Source organism: Triticum urartu, chromosome 4A (genome assembly GCF_056163025.1).
Source record: "Triticum urartu cultivar PI428250 chromosome 4A, HENAU_Tu73, whole genome shotgun sequence".
NCBI classification, from domain to species: domain Eukaryota; kingdom Viridiplantae; phylum Streptophyta; class Magnoliopsida; order Poales; family Poaceae; genus Triticum; species Triticum urartu.
In genome coordinates, this window is record NC_141876.1 from 348,135,593 (window position 1) to 348,154,272 (window position 18,680).

The following is an 18,680-nucleotide window of genomic DNA, read 5'->3' on the forward strand; positions in this document are numbered from 1 at the left end:
TCCAAATGGAGTTTCTACTCCAAGTTTGAAGCATCAATGATGTTCAATTCACCTCTCAAACTGCAAAATACTTTCTCATCAAGCGGTCTGGTGAAAATATCCGCCAATTGCTTATCAGTACGAACATGCTTAAGACCAATGTCCCCTTTGGCAACATGATCTCGAATGAAGTGATGACGAACTTCAATATGCTTAGTTCAAGAATGTTGCACGGGATTGTTAGCAACCTTAATAACACTTTCATTGTCACAAAGCAATGGAACATGTTTCACATATATGCCATAATCTTTAAGAGTTTGAGTCATCCAAAGTAATTGAGCACAACATGAACCGGCGGCACTGTATTCCACTTTGGCGGTGGATAAGTATACCGAGTTTTGTTTCTTGGAGGACCAAGACACAAGATGTTGGGGATATAACTACTGAGTATGAACCACCCAGGAGGGGCCGGGTCATACCACTAGAGATTTTCCAATGAAGATGGCAGCTCATACAAGCCCATTGATGGCCCAAGACCCGGTGGCGACTTGAGGCCCAAGAGGATGACCCGCCACACATGTATAACTTGTATTGTAAGGCAAGATTAGTTAGTCACTGAGCCGGACACGTTGTGTATGAGCTGGTCGGGACTCTGTGAGCAGCCGTGCGTCAACTTGTGTATATAAAGGGACGACCCGGCGGCGGTTTAGGGATAAAAACAAGAGATCGAGAACTAGGTCAAGCATATTCGCTCCCTGCTAATCGAAACCCAAGCAATACAACCCCAACTGGAGTAGGCATTTACCTTGACTGTAAGGGGCTGAACCAGTATAAGCTCTCAGTGTCCTTTGTCTCGATTAACCCCTTTAATCTAACCTAGTTGCGATGGCTCCACGACTAAGTCCTTCTGCTAGGACATCTGCTGTGTCAAGTCCACGATAGTTGGCACCCACCATGGGGCCAGCGCATGATGGTTTCAAGTTCTTGAAGGGCAGCTTCCCAGGGATCAAGGGATACGATGTGGGCCGAATGACTAAGAGTCATCGCAGCAAGCTCTACATCGACGACGCTGGCTAGGGCCTCGAGGCTGACTTAATCGAGTACGGGTACCGGGTCCCCTTTGGTGGAATCCACGTCTTCATCAGCAATATCGGCAAACCGGGCCCTGAGCCAGACACCTGCATCGACATCATCGAGACGGCTCAGCGTGCACGACTTGCCCGGGTTCAGCCCGTCGTAAAGCACAACATTGTTGGTTTCATCCATGGGACAGAATTTGAAGAAGGATCTGTGTCTGGTGGTGAGACGACCATCCACTCTGATGGTGAATCGTCTGCATGCGAGACCAATTCAATGTATCAAGTGCAAGACGGTCGGCTTGGGGACTTTTCTGATGGCGATAGTATTCCGGACCCCTATGAGCCGCCGAACAAGGTTGTAATCTTCATGGCCGGTACACAACTAGCGCTCGGCTCATCGACCGCCGCGGCTATGACCCTCCAGCTCGACGGCTGCAGCTAGCGGTTCTGCACGCCCACAGGCTCATGTTCAGATGGGATTTTTGGAGGCTCTGGCGACTTTGATGGCGGTAGAAGTGACCCCGGAGACTCAGGAACAACATAAGGTGGATGTTGCAAAGTTATGAGATGAGATAGCCGAAGCCATGGAACAGCTGGCTGCTAAGAATGCCAGGATGGCCATGGAGTGAGCTGCTTTGGATTCCCAGGCACAATGGATTCAGGCAGATTCTTTCCAGCTCACCTTGGATCAAAACTCTTCCAAAGAGGTCATGAGAAGGAGATACCAGAGTCGTTTACATTTGGAGTACGATGCTAGAAACCTTTTCAACACACCGGGGGCAGGGACCAGTAACCCACCGGTGGTGAACCGGGCGGTTGAGGCGCCCGTTACTAGAGCACCGGTTCAGCCACGCGCTCTGGACCCGTCTCGTTTGGATATGATTCCGCCTCACCACGTGCCGACACAGCTGGGTCATTATTCTAATCCTCTGGATAATATTATCGCTGCGGCTTCACGATTGGTGGCTCTTCCAATTGAAGGCGAGTCTCCAGCTGCGATAGAGATGCGGAGGGCCAGAGAACTTCTTCAGACGGTTGTGGCTCAATAAGAGGCTTATTGGTATAGACATAAACAGATTCATTCAACCCCTCGTCCAAGCCGGAGTTATAGCAGGCATATTGAGTCGCCCGTAGTTTCAAGTAGTGAACAGCGCCATAACCAGCCTCATGGGCATGACCCGACGCACGGCGGTGTTGATGCTTAGACTTTGGTGGATCAGGGCAGGGCACGTCAGGAGGTGGAGCTGGTGAGTCAGCTAGCAGCTCAACAGCAACCTTTGGTTTACCCATCAACATCTGTGGAGGCTGGCGTAACCTCCAGAACCTTGGGTGTGCCATGTTTAGCACTGGCTCTGCATAATGAGTGTTTTTCTAAGGACTTCAAGGGTCCTCGTAAAGTACCTAATTACACAGCAGATCAACCCCCCTGAAGCTTGGATTGAGAGTTATGAGATGGCCATGGAGATGTTGGATGTTAGTGATGCTGCATGTGCTAAGTACTTCACCATGATGTTGGATGGGTCGGCTCGTACTTGGCTGATAGGATTGCCCGCTAACTCCATAAGGTCATGGGTGGAGTTGAAATCCCATTTTATTCAAAAATTTCAAGACACATGCAAGCAGCCTCTGTCGATCTTGGATTTTGATTCCTGCGTCCAAGGTGAAGGCGAGTCAACAACCAATTCGGTACACCGGATCTCTGCTGTCATACACTGATCAGATAGTATCAACGCCGGTTCAACAGTCCTGATGTTGGAGAAGAATTGCCGCTTTCTCCCCTTAAGCAGAAATTGGGGCGACTTAAGCGCCAGTGCAATGACATGGGGGAGCTCATGGTAGCTCTTGTAAAATATGCTGACTCTGACAGTACCAAGGACACCGACTCTAATGAAGAAAAGGTGGGTAAGTGAAAGAAGAGTGCCAGTGTGAAGGGATAGCAGCATAACACGGCGGGTCATGGTGGCAACGTCAAGCGTAAGGCAGAGAACAGTTTAGACTTCATGGCCAACACCAATACACAGAATCATAATCAGCGTCGCAAAGGAAAGCCGGCCTGCTTTGGCGGGCCAAAGTTCAACCTTCAAGCCATGATGAACCAGCCTTGCCCAAAGCATGGTACACATGAAAACCGGCCAATCATCTATGGAAGGATTGCTTCATCATGAGGGAGTATAGGAATTCCAATTTTTTCCAGAATAATCATGGCTCGAATGGCTGTTCAGGATCCAGCTCTCACGGACCTGGCTTTGGTGGTGGCGGTTCAAATTATGGTTTCCAGGGCCAAGGTAATCATGGTAGTTTGAATCAACAGTCTGGTCAAGGGAATCACGAGCAGCAATTTGGCTATTAGAGTAATCTGAAGCAGCTGAACAGTGGACAATATCATGTGTTCACTACGAGCTTATGCAAACGAGATTAGAAGCTTCATAAAAGGGCGGTGAACGGAGTTGAGCCAGCGGCTCCCCGTTTCTTGCGATGGTCTGAAGATCCTATTCTTTGGAGCCGTGAGGATCACCCACCTCTGGTTGATAATCCAGGTCAGTTGGCTTTGCTGGTTGCACCACAGGTCGGAGCGTCCAAGTTTACTAAGGTGCTCATGGATGGATGCAGCATCATCAATATCCTTTACAACGAAACTTTTCGTCGTATGAGTTTGACTCAGAAGGATCTTAAGTCGTCTAACACTATTTTTCATGGCGTGGTGCCTGATAAATCAGCATACCTAGTGGGCAAGATAGCTTTGGAAGTGGCTTTTGGTGATGATCATGATTCCAGAGTTGAGACTTTGACCTTTGAGGTGCTTAAGATTAAGAGACCTTATCATGCTTTGCTTGGGCGGCCGACTTGTGCCAAGTTTATGGTGAGGCCTTGTTATGTTTGTCTGCAACTCAAGATGTCGGGTTACAAGGGCACTATCACTGTGCATAGCAAAAGGAAGATAGCCTTGGAATGTGAAGAAGGCAACGCTGCCTATGCTGAGTCTGTTTGTGCAACTAAGGAGTTGAAGTTTTACAAAGATAATGTTGATCCAGCGGATATGAAACCTTTGAAGAAGCCAACTATAGAGCATGATCCTCTGTTGAAATTTAAGTCGGGGGATGACACTAAATTGGTTGATTTTGTCCCTGGTGATTCATCCAAGCAGTTCAGCATCAGTGCTAATCTAGATCCAAAATAGGAAAGCACACTCATCGAGTTCATCCGTGAGAACCGGACATCTTTGCATGGAAGCCTTCAGACATGCCAGGTGTACCGAGGGACTCACTGAGCACACTCTCAATATTGATCTGAAGTTTAAACCAGTCAAGCAATTGGTGAAGAAGTGGCCCAGCTCTTGGTAGCTGCGTTCATTATTGAAGTTTTTCATCCTAACTGGTTGGCTAAACCGGTGCTGGTACTTAAGAAAAATGGTACTTGGTGCATGTGTGTGGATTACACAGACCTTAATAAGGCCTGCCCGGCTGATCCTTTTGCTCTCCCTCGGATTATTGATGTTACGGCGGGTTGTGAGCGCTTGAGTTTTTTGGATGCTTATTCTGGGTATGATCATATCAAGATGGCAGTTAAGGACCAGGCGACTTACCAGTGGTGTGTTCAAAATTTCCTTCATGATCAGATTGGACGCAATGTTCATGCTGATGTGGACGATATTGTTGTGAAGTCCAAGAATAAGGAGACCTTGATAGATGATTTAAAAGAAACATTTGACAATCTCCGGGTTTACAAGATGGTACTTAACCCGGCCAAATGTGTCTTTGGCATACCAGCAGGCAAGCTCTTGGGTTTTTTGGTTTCTAAACAGGGCATTGAAGCTAACCCGGAGAAAATAAAGGCCATCACTTCCTTGGCTAAACCGGCATGTATTAATGATGTTCAGCGTTTGGCGGGTCGTATTGCGACCTTAAGTTGGTTCATAAGCCGGTTGGGAGAAAAAGCTATTCCTCTCTCCCAGATGATGAAGAAAACAGATCACTTTGTCTGGAGTAATGCTGTTGATCAGGCATTTGAAGCCTTGAAGAAATAGTTAGCTGAGCCGCCGATCCTTGCTGCCCCTATAGATAAAGAGCCCTTGTTGCTGTATGTGGCTGCCAATAGTCGAGCTGTCAGCGTGGCAATTGTTGTGGAAAGGAAGGAGTCAGGCAAGGAATATCGGGTTCAGTGGCCGGTTTATTACATCAGCGAGGTGGTTATCGAGTCTAAGCAGAGGTATCTACATTGGCAGAAACTAGTGTATGGGGTATTCATGGCTAGTCAAAATGTCAAGTAATATTTCCTTGGTCATCCCATCACTGTGGTTAGTTCTGCTCCTTTAGGGGATATTATTAGGAACAGAGAGGCCATAGGTCGGGTAGCCAAATGGGCCATTGAGCTCGGACCCCATGGGTTGAAGTATATGCCTGGGATGGCTATTACGTCTCAAGCACTAGTGGATTTTATCAATGACTGGAATGAGTTGCAGATGCCTGAGGAGAAGCCGGATATCACATATTGGACTACTCACTTTGATGGATCCAGGCAATTGGAGGGCTCGGGGGCTGGAGTTGTCTTGACTTCCCCATGAGGTGATAAATTTTGTTATGTTTTAAGGTTGACGTTCCCTTGTACTAACAATGCAGCTGAGTATGAAGCCTTACTCCATGGTCTTCGGATGGCTAAAGAGATGAATCTTAGCTAGGTGCGGTGTTTTGGCAACTCAGATTTGGTGGCTCGGCAAGTTTCAGGCACTTGGGATTCTAAGGACCCACTCATGGCGGCTTATCGCCGTGAGGTTGATGCTATTGCTGTTCATTTCAAAAGTTATCAAGTGGAACATGTTGACCAAAGGAAGAATGAGGCGGTTGATGCTTTGAGCCGGTTAGGGTCCCAGCATAAGCCGGTGCCACCTAACGTTTTCCTTGATATTCTGCATAACCCTTTTAGTTAAGCTGCCTACGGAGGAAGATCTTGCTATTCCTGACCCGGAGGCACAATTGGTGGCGGCTCTTCATGTTATTCCTGATTGGACAGTTCCCTATTTGTCTTATATGACCCGGGGAGAGTTACCTAAAGATGAAACTTTAGCTAGGCAGATAACTCGGCGGTCTAAGTCAATGACTATTGTCTATGGGGAGTTGCATCATTGCAGTGTTACAGGGGCGTTTCAACGTTGTGTTTCTCCTGAAGAAGGTCGTGAGATTCTACGAGAGATTCATGAAGGAGATTGTGGTCATCATGCCGGCTCTAAGTCTCTTGTAGCCAAGGCTTTCCGTCATGGGTTTTATTGGCTGAAGGCTCATGTTGATGCATAGGATTTCTTCAGTATATGTGATAGATGTCAGAAATTTTCAAGACGAGCTCATGTGCCGGCTCAAGAATTACGGATGGTTCCAATTACTTGGCCGTTTTCCGTCTGGGGGCTAGATATGGTTGGACGTTTCAAGCGGTCCAAAGATAAAAAGACCCACCTTTTGGTGGTGGTTGACAAATTCACAAAGTGGGTTGAGGCAGAGCCGACCAGTAAGTGTGACGCTACAATAGCGGTTCAGTTCATCAAAAAAGTGATTTTCCAGTTTGGATTTCCTCACAGCATTATAACTGATAATGGCACTAATCTGTCCAAGGGTGCCATGAAAGAATTCTGTTAACGAGAGCATATTCATCTTGATGTGTCGTCAGTGGATCACCCCCAGTCCAATGGCCAAGCTGAAAGAGCCAATCAAGACATTTTGAGAGGTATCAAGCCCCAGCTTATGGTCCCTTTGTAGAGGACGCCGGGTTGTTGGGTGGAGGAATTGCCCAACAGATCTACAGGTTACATGCGTTTCTTCATGGTTTACGGAGTAGAGGCGGTTCTCCGTAGTGACATTCGTAACGACTCGCCCCATGTGGCGGGGTATGTTGAAGACGATAATGAAAAACCACGCCAGGATGCTCTTGACCTATTGGATGAGGAGCGTGATCGTGCGGCAGCTCGTTCGGTGATGTACCACCAAGATCTGCGTCGTTATCACAGCCGCCAGGTTAAAACCAGAACCTTTCAAGAAGGCGATTTGGTGCTCCGGCTTATCCAGGATCAAACTGGTATGCACAAGCTATCCCCACCTTGGGAAGGACCCTTTGTGGTTAGCAAAAATCTGAACAACGGGTCATACTATCTTATCGATGTTCGAGACCACAAGGACTCACGCATGTCGGAGGAGGAGACAAGCCGGCTGTGGAATATTTCTCATCTTCGGCCTTATTACACTTGAGCCACTGGCTCTTGTGATGTACATATTTCTATCAATGTATATATTATGATGAATATAATAAAGCCGACATCCCTGATAATTTAGGTCCTCTGTCGTTTCATTTCTGAGAATAATGAGTCTTTATTGTTACTTCATATGATCACTTGGGGCCTTCCTACTCATTTAGCATGGCTATGACTACACTCTTGATCCGGCTTGCACGCCATGATTACCAAATACTTGGGGGCTTCCTGCTCATTTAGCATAGCTATGACTACCCTACTGATCCGGCTTATACGCCTGGAATCAAAAATTACTTGGGGGCTCATTGTTAAGGAACAAGAGCTTTGTTGACCCCCGTGATAGGCTTGGACGCCAGGTGTATTCACCAAAAAATCCAGGTTATCCTGCCTTTGTTTGCCTGCCACTCCGACCAAGTAATCCTAGAATGACTCGCTGTACTCTTGAAAATCAGTCTTCTAAGAGGACCATGAGTTTGTGAAAGTTAAAACGGTGATTGGTCATGTGAGGTCCGGCTTACGAATTTGAATTAAGTTTTAACTCAGTGGCTGCGTGGCCCTTGAATAACGCTTGATATGCAGGCTTGGCAGTCTTTGAATGCTTTGTTTTCTATTTTTTGCTGGTTTTTATTTGGTTTTTTGAGATGATCTTTGGTCCCATATTGATACATGGTTTAAAACTGATAAAGGCCATGTTTGCCTACCAGTTCATATATAAATCTATCCGGAGTTTTTAATAACCCGGCCCGGTTTTGGACTTTAAGTCGCCGTTGTATGATGATTATGTGCTTGGAGTACTGGCTCTACGCTTTGTGATGTTACCCCTTGCTGCACATGGCGTTGTAAGCCGGCAGTGTGAACAAAATATCATAGGTATGATATTTATTTGTTATGATTATATGAGGTTTTGATAAACCGCCCTAGTTCCGGACTATTTAGTCATCAAAGGCTTTTATACTGTGTATTATGACCCGCCCTGGGGTAAACCGCCAGGGCACTTGTTATCTGTTTACATGCAGGAAAACTGATAAGCAAGATTTGTATAAATTGATAATGTCAATCAGCATAAGTGGTAGGTCTTCACATAAATGGATTGGCAGTGTTATGCAAACAAAACGTGCACGATGGCACGGCAGATCATTGTTTTAACTAGCCTATTACAAGGCATTCGATAGCCCATAAAGGATAAGTATTTTTTGAGACATAAACACCAAAGCGCTATGTCTAGTAAACCAGCTCATGAATCTTGGCAGGTTGAAGCCTCCGGATCATCCTGCACCTCTTCTTCTTCTTCGGCTCCTTGATTATCCATTGGCTGGAAGTCAGGCATAGCCCAGTTGATACCGGTCAATGCTCTAAACACAGCTTCATCATCAATAAGGTTGGATGGATCAATGTCAGGAGTGAAGGTGTGCTTCGAGTCGGCAGGATGAGATCCATCTCCTGATGGACCGACGCTTTCACTTTCTTGTTCTCAGCGTTGTAAGCCGCCTGGTACGTGGATAGATTGGTTTCTTCAGCCAGCTTACTTGCTAACGGATGCATTGCTCTGGCTATTTCTACAAAGTCATCAGCACTGAAGGGAGACCCGTCTTCTTTAACACTTGGGCAACCATTGGCCTAGTCTTTTGGATCCAGATCTGCTTGCCACGCCTTTGTCCGGCTTAAAGCAGTCAAGGCACCGGCTATGGCAGATGTCTGCTCTAAATCGTCGATCCTTTGGGGCAGCACTGGTAACCTCTCTAATGTATCCTTGATGAGAGTGGGTGGATGTTTCTTATGCATAGAAGCAGAAATGGTCTGTAGAGTGCCAGTGTATAGCTGTTCTACAAGAGTGTAGACAGCCTTCAACTTGAGGCGCATGTCTGAGCCCAACTTGACGCTTCGGGAGCCTGCATTAGTAAAAATATTGATAAGTCGGTAGATGAATATGATATGACTGCTGGTGTAAAGGAGTTATTTTTCTACTTACCGAAGATAGCTGATGTCATATTATTGATTTGATGCTTTAAACCAGACAACTCATCAGTGATCGATTCAAGAGCCACTTCAGCATCCTCTGCTCTCTTTAATAAGGCCATCCTCTCATTTTCCCAGCTAGTTTTATCAGCACTGAAGTTTTGTTTCAACTGCTCAATATCTTCCAGAGCAGTCTTCAGTTTTGACTTGGCCTTGGATGTCTCAGATTGCTGAGTTTTAATATTGGCCTTCAAGTCGTTGACTTGGGAATCCTTCTCAGTTAGTTTAGCTAGTGACATGAACAAACATGGAGGGAATTATGATTATGACTATTTTTGAAGTCCTAAGCACAATACAAGTATTTTCCTTGGCACTTGCGGGCTAATGCTTATTGCTCTTTTGAAGACAAATTTATCTGATGACCCGGGCAAAATGATATGATTCGTCTTATCAAGGATGCATATTGGGATATTGGTCTTAGCCATGGTGTTAAGTCCCTATTTATTCATACTGATTAAACCGGCCCTTGGGGGCTACAGACGCAAAGTTGATTACTGCTAATTGAAGTCCCGGCTTACCTTGGTAGTTTAAGTCAGCCCTTGAGGGCTACTAGTGATGATGTTCATTTATTTGTGACTATTGGGAAGTCTACAACATATTCAATTCTATCATATTCTATAGACTTGGCGGCTGATATAGATATATTTATGAGGAGGATATGATTGAATTACCTCATAGCGCTCCTTCATCATGTTGACTAAGCCGGCTTCAAAATCACGGCTGGTATACAGACAGTTTAAATAACCAAAAAGGATTTCTTGGGTGCCGAACTGGGTGTAACTTTCCAAGTCTGCTTTCCACTTGCATTTATCAGCAGTGGAAAATTCTTCCTTGGCGTTGTGCTTGGAAAATGCAGTAGGATTACCCGGGTCCGTATAACCAAGCTCGATGATGACGACATCGTCAGTTTTCTCTTCAATAGGCTTGATGGGGCTTGGCGGCTTACTGATGGCCGGTTCAACGTCTATATGATCTATGGAGACGTTGTGATCTTCTGGTGGTGGCTCATCAAGGGTAGCTTCAGCAGTTGGAGGAGAGGCCTCTGGCATTTGTTTTTCCGGCTCAGAAGGGTTAGAATCTTCAGCTGGCTTGTTCAATTTCACCTTCTTGCTAGGCTTGGCCATGCCACTGGAAATGAGAAATACAAAGATGTCAGTATATCAGGCAGGCATGAAGTTTTGAATGATGGAATACACCCTTACCCAGGCACAGTTTTGAAGGTTGGGATTTGAGTTCCCATTGAGTCGCTGGAGGAGGAATGAGATGTTCCCTGGTAGTTTGAACCAGACAGGTTAAGAGGTTGTTGAAAAAGACCCGCCATGGGATAAGATGAGTCAGAAATATTTGAAACCTCCGATCAATGTTTGCGAGGTGCTGGGTTGTTTGTTAAGCCGGAGGATAAAACTCCACCGCCGCTATTCCGGGTTTTGTGGCGAGCTTCATGTTGCTGCTTCTTTAAAAGAAAGTTGGGATCCAAGTGAGCTAAAGGGTGAGAAAATCTTACTTTCCGGCTTGCTTGTTGAGTTTTCTGGGTTGGCAGAGGTTCTAAGCTGGAGGAAAGAGTAAATACCTCTGCATCATCTGCACGGCTGGCCTCCGCTTCATCCTGATAATAGTCATTGTCAATAAGATGCACAAAAAACAAGCCAAGTGAATCAAGTTCTACCTTCGAATCGTCATCATCATCTTTGTCATCCAAATTGAATAAATCGGCAGGGTTTGTCTTCTTTTTAGTAGGCTTTTTGATAGCCCTACTCTTCGTCCGAGGTTTCTTGGCCGGTTTATCCTGAAACTTCTTGGCCCAAAAAGGTGAATCATCCTACACAAATTGAATGAGTGTGAATAGGCGATTCAAGGAAAAATATGATTCAAAGTGTGAGCATTGATAAAAATCTTACATCTGGCAGTTTATTCTGAACGCAGAAAGGATTTAATCCGACTTGACTGCAATCTTCCAAGCTCTCATTCAGCAGGGTTTTGGTCATATTGTTGACATCTTCGTCAGTCACTTCGATCTGACGGTGGCATTGAGGGTCTGTTAACTCACCGGTGTACTCGCACATTAAGCCGGGCCGGCGGCTTTGAGGCAAGATTCTCCACGCAACCCAGCATCGAACTAGTTCCATTCAAACCATTGGCCATCAAGGCCCTGATCATTGCAAAAACGAGCACGTATTTCTTCCGCTATGCTGTGCTAATACGGTCTGGAAGATGGTGTCTGTTACTAAGCCGACTGGCGCGATAACCTGGCAAGGGATTTCCCCTTCTGGCGAAGTATCTTGGCAGTAAAACTAAGTCTGGTTCCACTCCTTGGGGTGACTGGGAAGAGTGGCAGCTGGGAAGGTGGCTTCTTTCCGGCACTGTATAGAAATGTCGCCCAGTTCTATGCTAGGCTCGTCCGTGAACTCGTTCTGCCGGTTAAGTAGTAGAACTCCCTGAATAGTTCTACGGTTGGCTCCTGTTGAAATACACCTCGCAAAATACTTGGAGGTTGCAGATGTTTGAAACAGAGTTGGGTCCAATATCTTGTGGATGGAGCTCGAAAAAATGCAGCACATGATAGAAGAATTTCGAGCCGGGGGGGGGGGGGGGGCTGAAGCTCCGGTTTATGTGATCAGCAAAGACAATCACTTCATCGTCCTTAGGCTCAGGATGAGTTTCATTGCCGGGAACCCTCCAATGGATGACATCTTTTTTGGCTAAGACGCCAGTCTAAACATATTCGTTCAAATCCTCCTCGGTGACCCGGGAAATGACCCAGTTGCAGGCGGTGACAGTCTAGACCATTTTCGAGGAAAAAGGCCTAACAAAAAGAAACATTACCGGCTTAAGATCATGTTATTAAACCAGACCATTTAGTCAAAGGTAAAATGCTATAAACGGTTGTTATATTAATCCGGAGGATGAACATTTGAAGTACAAAGGTATTCACATTAGCGGCTTAAGAGGGGACTAATGGTACCCACTAGGTAAAGAATTCTGCGGTTAAGCCGGACAAAGTTTAAAAGTCAAGCATGCTGTATAGAACCAAATTATAAAGAGAAATAAGCAAGCATGGTTAAACCGGAGAAATATTGTCGGGTGATGCAAGTTCTTAACTATATGGTGGATCACGGTTTACAGTATAAGCCCCCATGGCAGTTATGGTACTTTAGATTTTTCTAAGTGTTGGATAAACAGATTTTGCAAGTTGGAGCAATAATTTTGGATCTACCATAGTCCAGGAAAAGCAGGAAAATTCTAAACCTAAGGTGGCGGCAGCAGAAAACTTGGATGCTCTGATGATATCCTCTATGAGGAGATGCTATTCTGATAATGAAAATGAATACTAAAACTACTTCCGCGCAAGGTTTATAACTTATTCAGATTAGAAGCTATCAGAGTTGAAGGAAACAACTAAGAACGTCAAGAACACCGACGACTGCCCAAACGCTAATGTAGATCTAAGGTAAAAGGAAAGGTGCACTTACAAGTGATGATGGGCAACGGTGGCGTGCCGGAGTTCTCTGGTCCAGTTAGGTTGATGCAGCGGCCTCAGTTTATGCTGCGATTGGACGTCGCGGCGGCGGAGCTCCGGCAACAGAGGAGATGCGAGAGGAAGCCGAAGGCAAGGAGGTGGGGGGAAATGGTAAAGACCCCCGCCCCTATTTATAAGGGGATGGTTACAAGGCATGCGTGGGAATCGAGGAGAACAAAATCATCATGTGGCTATATAGACACCTTGATTTTCAGGATAATTATTAAGGTAAGGGTTAGTTAAGATGCTCTGAGCCTTGTGCAAGAGTAATGCGAATGACATCATGGCGGGTTAAGAAGATTATATGAGCTGACGTCATGGCGGTTTACTGCGAGGTTTATCAAACAAGTGATGTAAGATTTGGACAAGACATGTGTTGAAGATTGATATGAACAAGTTCAAATCAACTTAGGGCCTAATGTTGGGGATATAACTACTGAGTATGAACCGCCTAGGAGGCGTCGGGTCATACCACTGGAGATTTACCAATTAAGATGGTGGCTCATACAAGCCCATTGATGGCAGAAGACCCAGAGGCGACTTGAGGCCCAAGAGGATGAGCCGCAACTTTAACATCCAAATTTTCAATTTGGATGTTATACATGGGTCATCATATCCATATCATATATTATTTGCATATTTGGTTGTGATCCTAGAAATCTTATGCAACTCAAGGACCCAAGGAGAGAGTTGGGGATTTCATAAATTTTTATATTTGAATTTTCTCAAATTTGAAAACAGGATCAATTTGGTTTTAATATTTTCTCTCCAATTATTTCCAATATTTAAAATAAAAGAAAGGAATATTGGAGAAGAAAATTTAAAATCAAATTTATATTTTATTTGAATTCAGAAAAATATGCATTTGTGAAAATTGCATTTTTAGGCCACAAAAAGTTCACTTTGTACTAAATAATAGGTTTAGACGGTGAAAATTATTTCTGGCATTTATATAATTTTTTATATTTTATTAGGATTTTCTTCGGGTGAAATTATTAGGTCGGCCCACCAGCCACCGCCGCCTCCTCCTCTGACTTGGGACAGAGTCCCGAGCCTCGCCGCCGCCGTCATATCCCAGTCGGATATGTGCCACCGCGCCGCCTCCAGCAAGCCTCGCCCCTGGCCCCTTTTGAAAGTCGCCCACCCCATCGCCTCGTCGCCACCTCGCCCCACCGCAGCCACCGCCGCAGCCGCGTGCCGCCGCCGCCTGCTCGCGCCGCCGCCCTGCACGCAGCCCGCGCCGCCGTGAGCCGTCGCCGGAGCCTTGCCTCGCCAGACTCGCCGGATCCCGCCGCCGCCGACCCGCCGTTTTTTTAAGAACTGGTAAAGACAACCGGATCGATGCCTCGTTTTTTTTTTGTTTTTTCGTTAGATCGGTTTTGTCGTTTTTTCGGTTCTGCTAATTAGCGAACGTTCACTCGAACTTCCTTGTTATCGAACGTATTCGTTCGTTTGTCCCTGTTAGCGAACGTTCGTTCGATAGGTTTTCATCTTTATTTATTTTTGGCCAGGGACCTATTCGCGATTATTTTTATCACAGATTAGTCCCTAAACTTCAAACCCTTGCAACTTTTTGCTCGCTTGACCAAATCCAGTGAAACCAACCCCAAAATATTCATCTTGTTCCCCTCTTTCTAGATAATAAACTTGAACATGGTTTTGAAAATTTAAAATTTGGTTGCAAGCAGATTTAAATTAGAACTTCTTTTGACCATAGTTTGCGTTTCGTAGCTCCGATTTGGTTGATTCTTTTTGCAAATCGAAGCTCTTTAGTTGAACTTTCAGTTTGGATCTTTTTATTTGAGTTTTACCCTTGCATCTTATGCTTGATTGCGTATGTATGCTATTGTTTGTTGATGATAGAGTTTCCCGATGTTTGATTGCGTATGTATTATTATGAACTAAGGGTTTTACTTAAGGTGGCTACTTTAACACACATCTGGGTGGATTGGTTTGTGGGCACCTAGGGAAATCCAGTGTTGTCTAAAGGAGAATCCCAGGGAATCTATGTGATTTTTCCTATGGTTCGCCACCCAGGCTCAAAGGGATCATTATGTTATTCATGCTAGAAACTTTTGTGTGCAGCCACAATCCATTATGGGCTCTGGCATAGTTGAGTAAGTTGTGGGAATCCTTTCCATGATGGACTAGCAAATGTAGGGGATTGTAGGTGTATCGGCCTATCTATCAGTTAAGGGGACCTCTTCGGAAATATTGTGTCTCGGTCATCCGTTTCTCAAACATCATGCAGTGCGAGAAATTCAATGGAGGAGATCAAGTCTTGTGGGGAAAAGTGCGCAAACCTCTGCAGAGTGTACAAACTAATCATGGTTAGTCGTGTCCCCGGTTATGGACATCTTGAGTATCTGGTGCTTGAATTACTATGTTGATCTCATCACTTTACTTAATTAACTTGTTGGGTTGATGATTATTAATCTTGGGATTGAGATGGGGTTACTATTCTCAATGTTTTCAACAAACTTTGAAGTTAAATAAAATATATTCCTTTGTTGTTGGGAAAAACTAGCTTTATGCAAATGATAACCATAGAGCCTCCACCAGCCATATATGCATATAGTTATACCTGTTACTTGTTCAATTCTCTATAGTGTTATCTTGCAGCATATTCCATGAGCTGACCTACACAGGCTGCAACGTATTATGTTGCAGAGTTTTTAGACGAAGAGTAAGGTGCGCTAGGTCATTGTCGTGCACTCAGCTATGCCGTTTGAGTTTATGGACTCATTTTACCTTCGAAGCTTCCGCTGTTATCTTCATTAGATGGCCTTCAGCCATATTATTGTAATTAGAACTCACTTTGAGACATTCGATGTAATAAGTGTGTGATTGAACTCTGTTATAAATCCTTTAAGTACCGTGTGTGTCAGCATTACCGATCTAGGGATGACACTTATACATAGAGATTTGACTATTTTAGGTCGGATCGCTACAGCCACACATGTATAACTTATATTGTAAGGCAAGATTAGTTAGTCACCGAGTCGGACACGTTGTGTATGAGCCGGCCGGGACTCTGTAAGCCGCCGGGTGTCAAACTATTTATATAAAGGGACGACCTGGCAGCGGTTTAGGGACAAAAAACAAGAGATCGAGAACTAGGTCAAGCGTATTCACTCCGTGGTAATTGAAACCCAAGCAATACAACCCCAACTGGAGTAGGCCTTTACCTTGACTGCAAGGGGCCGAACCTGTATAAACTCTCCGTGACCTTTGTCCGGATTAACCCCTTTAAGCTAACCTAGTTGCGATGGCTCCATGACTAAGTCCTTCTGCTAGGACATCTGCCATGTCAAGTCAATGACACAAGATATCTACCAAGAAATTGACAAGTACCCGAAGAGGACTTTCTATCAACCTTGTCACCGACATAGTCTGAATCGGAGTAGCCAACAAGATCAAAAGAAGACCTCTTAGGATACCAAATGCCAAAATTTGGTGTATGGATTAAGTATCTCACTATCCTTTTCACAGCCTTAAGATCACATTCTTTGGGGGGGCGCTTGATATCGTGCACACATGCATACACTTAGCATAATATCAGGATGGGAGGCATATAGATATAAGAATGAACCAATCATAGAGCGATAAACCTTTTGTTCAACCGGTTTGCCATCCTTGGTCAAGTCAAGATGTCCACTAGTAGGCATGGGTGTATTCATACCTTTGCATTCCTGCATGTTGAACTTCTTGAATAAGTCCTTGGTATACTTTGTTTGAGAAACAAAGGTACCTTCCTTAGTTTACTTGATTTTCAAACCAAGAAAGAACTTGAGTTCACTCATCATAGACATCTCAAACTTCCCCGACATTAGCTTTCCAAAATTTTCACAAAAATCAGGGTTAGTTGAACCAAATATGATATCATCAACATAAATTTGGCACACAAATAATTCACCATTAACCCTTTTAGTAAAAAGATTAGAATCTATCTTTCCAATCTCAAAGCCTTTTTCAATAAGGGACTTGGTCAAGCATTTATACCATGCTCTAGGAGCTTGTTTAAGACCATAAAGAGCTTTGTGAAGTTTGTAAATATGGTCAGGTTTCTTAGGATTAACAAAGCCGGGAGGTTGTTTAACATAAACTTCCTGCTCAATTTCACCATTTAGAAAAGCACTTTTAATGTCCATTTGGTACAAGGTAATATGATGGTGATTAGCATGGGAAAGTAAGATGCGGTTGGACTCAAGTTTAGCGACGGGGGCATATGTCTCACCATAGTCCATACCTTCGAATTGAGTATAGACTTGGGCAACGAGACAGGCTTTGTTGCGAACGACTTATCCATCTTCGTCATGCTTGTTGCAAAACACCCATTTGGTACCGATGATGTTATGGTTCTTGTCGGGCTTCTCAACCAATGTTCACACTTGGATCCTCTCAAAGTTGTGTAGCTCTTCATGCATGACATCTATCCAATCCGGATCTTCTAATGCTTCTTCAACCTTCATAGGTTCAATGCTAGAGATAAATGAATAATGTTCAAAAAAAATTGCCAAACGAGTTTTAGAGCGAGTGATTCTCCCGGTTTGGATATCATTGAAGATTTTCTCGACGGGATGGTCTCTTGTGACTCTTTCTCTAACTCGTGAGAGCTTTTGTTTGGGTTGGGGTGGAAAATATTCTTCATCATCTTGTTCTTCCTCTTGGCCTTCTTCATTGTTGATGTTGTCATTCTATTTTCGAGGTGGAGAAGTAGGTTGGTGAGATTCATCTTGGTGTACTTCCTTGTTCTCTTCATCTTGGCGTGTCCCACTTGTGGATGCCTCCGTTTCAACTCTTGGTTCACCTCGTCGTGAGGTAGAAGCTTCCACTTGGACGGACGAGGTACTCTCCTTCACCTCTGTTGGGTGTATCTTGCCAATAGACAAGTCTTGGATCCCTTCCGAAGGATCTTTGTCTCCTACAGCAATTGGCAATTTCTCTACTTGTGAGCCGTTAGATTCATCAAACTTCACATCTACCGTCTCTTCAACCTTTTGGGTGAAATTGTTGTAGACACGGTAAGTGTGAGAGTTTGCGCCATAACCAAGTAGGAAACCCTCATGCGATTTAGGAGCAAATTTAGAGCGATGATGCTTATCAATAATATAGCACTTTGAGCCGAATACTTGAAAGTATCGAACTTGGGGTTTGTTACCGGTGACGAGCTTGTATGCCGTCTTGATGATTAGCTTGTGAAGATACAAGAGATTTGTTGCGTGACAAGTTGTCTCAACTGCTTCCGCCCAAAAGTGTTTTGGCGTCTTGTACTCATCAAGCATCATTCTTGCCATCTCAATAAGAGTCCGGTTCTTCCTCCAAATGACTCCATTTTGTTGAGGTGTGTACACAGCCGAGAACTCATGTGAAATCCCCTCTTCATCAAGAAAGGTGTCCACATTTGCGTTCTTGAACTCTGTTCCATTGTCACTGCGAACCTTCTTGATCTTCACCTCAAATTGATTTTGGGCCTTCTTAGCGAAGTTCTTGAAGATCTTTTGGAGCTGTGATTTATCATCAAGAAAGAATACCCACGTAAATCTTGAAAAATCATCGACTATGACTAGACCAAATGAGTTTTCACCGAGACTTTCATAGGCGTTGGGACCAAAAAGATCCATATGAAGTAGCTCGAGCGGTCTTTTCATGGTCATGATGTTCTTCACGGGGTGACTTCCTCCAACTTGTTTTCCTGCTTGACAAGCACTGCACAATCTATCCTTGTCAAATATAACATCTTTTACTCCAAGGATATGATCACCTTTAATAAGCTTATCAAGATTTCGCATGCCCACATGACCTAACCTTCTATGCCACAACCAACCTTTAGAAGATTTAGCAATTAAGCAAGTTC